The sequence below is a fragment of the Propithecus coquereli genome, unplaced genomic scaffold (genome assembly GCF_000956105.1).
Source record: "Propithecus coquereli isolate 6110/MARCELLA unplaced genomic scaffold, Pcoq_1.0 Scaffold299, whole genome shotgun sequence".
Lineage (NCBI taxonomy): Eukaryota > Metazoa > Chordata > Mammalia > Primates > Indriidae > Propithecus > Propithecus coquereli.
This window is the reverse complement of record NW_012148607.1, coordinates 2,719,145-2,723,681: the sequence shown is the minus strand read 5'-3', so window position 1 is coordinate 2,723,681 and position 4,537 is coordinate 2,719,145.

Genomic DNA, 4,537 nt, shown 5'->3' with positions numbered 1-4,537 from the left:
TTCAAAACAAAAAATTTAGTGAGAAGAATGCCATTGTTTTACCTTTTAAAAAATCTCTTTAATGTCTGGCTTAATAGAAAATAGCTGGATTCTCTCATCAATTGTGATGTATTGTTTTGGTTAAATTATATGGTAAAAATTTGATCTCACACAGATACATAGTTGAAAAAGACAGAGAGATTTTAATAGCCTTTTCAGATAATTATAGGTATTTTTCTTTGATATTACAGCACAACTCAGTAAGTTGTAAGTTTGTTAAGGGTTTGTTGCAATGTATAATCTGAAAGATATCAATGAACGTTTTGTACTCTGTTACATTATAATACTTGCACTTTAAATGGACATTTTACCCATATGTGATTTTTGCAACTTGATATATTAATCATTTGTAAAATACTAGTTCATAGAGTTACGCAGATCTTCCTAATGTTGACTCATTATGCAATATAAAAAATCATATTTGTTAATATCATTACCAATATCATCAGAAAAAATCTTTAAATATTGGGAAGCCGGCAAGCGTATGATAGCAAATACTGGTTTTATAAAATTTAAATTTTCTCTTGAAAGCTCAAATATTATCATTGGAAACAAATACTGTTAGTGGTTTTCCTTGAAGTAACTGGCTCACTTCATTTATTTTGATAAACTGTCAGCCATAGTTTGTCAGTGTTTCAAGTAAATATAGTGTTCCATGAAAAAGCAGTACAAGTGCTTTTCCTTGACAACCATTATACTTTTTATTCACAGAAGTGTTACATGTGTACTTCTCATTTGATCACACACAACATTAAAAAGACATGTACTCAGGCCAAGATTTAATAAAATTAATGTATCTTACTGCTTCATCAGAGACCTTCTTAAGTGTCACTGACTTAGCTTATAATCCTTATTGTTTTTTCAGACAGGGTCTTGCTCTGTTGTCCAGGCTGGAGTATGGTGGTATTGTCAGAGCTCACTGCAACCTCAAACTCCTGGGCTCAAGTGATCCTCCTGCCTCAGCCTCCTGAGTACCTGGAACTACAGGCTTGTGCCACCATGCCCGGCTAATTTTTCTATATGTTGTAGAGACAAGGTCTCACTATATTTTTCAGGCTGGTCTCAAACTTCTGAGCTCAAGTGATCCCCCTTGCTTGCCTTCCCAAAGTGCTGAGGTTACAGACATGAGCCACCATGCCCAGCCTATTTTTATTTTTATTGCAAGTGTGTAGCAGAGAATACAATGATCATTACTACAGTTTAGTGCCATTGCTTTGATTCATGCTAAATAAAGCACCAGCAGTTTTACCTACCATTACTTTTCCACCATCAATGTATTATAAGTATCAATAGGATGAAAAAGGCAAATAATGTTTTAGTATTATTATGAAAGTAGTTTTGACCTGACAGGTCCCCTGAAAGGGTCTCTTGGGGATTCCCAGGGGTCCACGGAGCACACTTTAAGAACTGCTGCCTTAAAGATTCCTCCTGCTTCCCACTGCTTCTAGTACTCACATTATGGCACTCACTGTAAGGGGCTGTCATCCCCTTGTCCATGTTTCCTCTATCACACTAGGAGCCCTTTGAGGATAAGGGTTATATCTTATTTGCTTCTCTCTCCCCAGGACATAGTGTGGGACCTAAGATGTGTAAAGTGAATATTATTGAATTAATTGAAATTTTCTTATAAATTTTCCCTTGACCTCCCTTTTGGTGGTGGGAAAACTGGGCTGAGAGCCAGGTCACTGACAACATCTCTTCTCTTGAACTTTCTTCCTCACTAAGTTAATCTATGTTATTATCCATTATGCCTCACCTCATGCTTATTATTTGTTAAGTACACAGGAAGTACTTAATAAATGCCTATTAAATACAAGTCATTTTTATAATGTTTGCTTCCTGTTCACAGTGGTGATTTCTCATCTCCTTCCCAAGGGATATTTGAGTGTGTGTGTGTGTGTGTGTGTGTGTGTGTGTGTGTTTGCATGTGGTGTGGGAATAGTTTAAGAAGGGCAAGCTCTCTGAACTCTGGGAGACAAAAGAAACCTTTCAAAAGTTGGGCCTTGGCTCACAAATACTCTTCCCACGGTCTGCTAGAGATCTCTCTGGGAATTTCCTGGACACATTACAATATTCATCTACTCCATTTGGCTGTAGACTTGTCAGTGGGACAGGGAGTTATTGTTTTTAGAGTGATGAATGAAAGATAAAAATGAAAAAAGAAACTCCACTTTGGAAACCAATTGCAAGTCCTAAAATATTTGCGTTTTATTTTTGTATGTAAGCCCAGCAATTGCCTAATAGATTCATGATAAGCTAGAGAGAAAATGATGCTACAGTGTTTAATATAAAGAGCTTGGAAAGAATCTTCATTAATCAGGACTTCAATATTTCTTTTCAAGTACACAGAGTTTACATCGTTGGTGGTTTTAAAGGTCAGGATTTGGACATTCATGTCCTAAACTGATGAGTCAGCTTAAAAAATAAGTGATTTAATTAATTTGGTGATTCTCCCTCCCTTTATTAAAAACAGCAACTTTTCAGATGGCTGATTTTCCCTTGTTTTTAAATTGGAAAGTATGGTTTTGGGACCACAGTTTCATTGATCCATTCAACAACTTTTTACTGAGTGACTACTATGTGCCAAGGACAGTTTTAGGCTCTTAGGATACATTAGTGAACAAAATAAAGATCTAGCCCTCATGGAGCTTACATTCTAGCAGGGAGAGACAGCATAAATTATAAAGAAGAGTAATTAATAAATGAGTAAACTGACAGTATATTAAAAGGTGATAAGTACTTTGAGAATAAGAAAAATTTGGGCAGGAAGGAGTGGCAGGGAGAGGGAGAAGAGCTATAAGGTCTTAGAGTTTTATAGAGGCTGTTGAAATATGGGATTTGTGTTTCATTTACATCTTTCTACAATTTTCTATCTAATAAATTTAGAAGCAAATACAAAAGGAATAATTGACATCAGTAAAAATGGTGGAGTAAGGTCCTCCAAAAATTCTCTCCTCCTTAAAAGCAATGAGATTTATTGTCAAAAATTATCAATATCAACTTTTTTGGATGTGCATCACGAACAGTGATCAATCCTGTCACTTCTTTCAAAATCTATTGGTGATTGGTCTCTGCCCATCTCTTATTCAGTTTATACACAAAGAGTATAGTTGTGTTGCTTGCTTATGTCTCAGTGATAAACCCATTTGACATTTTACAAAAATGGACAGTTAAACAAAAGAATTGACCAACAAAATGAAAGTACAGCAAAGAAATGAAAAGTAGGCCAGGCGCGGTGGCTCACGCCTGTAATCCTAGCTCTCTGGGAGGCCGAGGCGGGTGGATCGCTCAAGGTCAGGAGTTCGAGACCAGCCTGAGCAAGAGCGAGACCCTGTCTCTACTAAAAATAGAAAGAAATTATCTGGACAACTAAAAATATATATAGAAAAGATTAGCTGGGCATGGTGGCGCATGCCTGTAGTCCCAGCTACTCAGGAGGTTGAGGCAGTAGGATTGCTTGAGCCCAGGAGTTTGAGGTTGCTGTGAGCTAGGCTGACGCCACGGCACTCTAGCCAGAGCAACAGAGACAGACTCTGTCTCAAAAAAAAAAAAAAAAGAAAGAAAGAAATGAAAAGTGATAATACTGGAAGTGAAACTCAAATTGAACATAAATGGAATGATAGAAGAAATAGCTGTTCATGGGAATGTTGACACTGATGTAATGAAACACTATAGATATGCGGCTAGAGGAATGTAGTGAAGGTGACTTTATCTACGTTAATGAAGAAAGTTGACAAGAAAGACAAAAGGATAGGATGTCCCAGAGGAAGAAATGGCAGCAAAAACCTGCACATTAAAGGAATTCTCAGAAATAGTTCATGAGATTGCAAATACAAAGAATAAAATGTTGGAAGCTGATTCAGACCTAGAAAGCAGTATGACAATTCACCAAGGTATAGAGAAGATACTCCATATAAGTTATACAAGAAAAAAGAGGCAAGCAAGCACTGTTCAAACCATTCCTGATAAAGTTATGTTTTGTTTTGTTTTTGTTTTTAAGACAGAGTCTCACTCTGTTACCCAGGCTAGAGTGCAGTGACGTCATCATAGCTCACAGCAGCCTCAAACTCCTGGGCTCAAGCAATCCTCCTGCCTCAGTCTCCCGAGTAGCTGGGACTACAGGTGTACATCACCATGCCCAGCTAATTTTTTCTATTTTTAGTTGTCCAGCTAATTTTTTTCTATTTTTAGTAGAGATGGGGGTCTTGCTCTTGCTCAGGCTAGTTATTATTTTACTACTATGCAAAGGTTGTTACAAATCAATAAGAAAAATATAATCAAGCCAATAGAAAAATGGTTGAAACTACATGCAGGGTGGTTTATAAAGAAGAGAAAAAATGGCTCAATAGTAAATAATGTAAATTAAAATAACACTTTTATCATTTTCCAGCATATATCATCAAAAAATATTTTTAAGTGTTAATACTCAAGGGTGGTTGAGAGTTCAGGAAATAGATACTACAGAGAGTGAAAAATTGATTCATCCTTCCTACAGGGC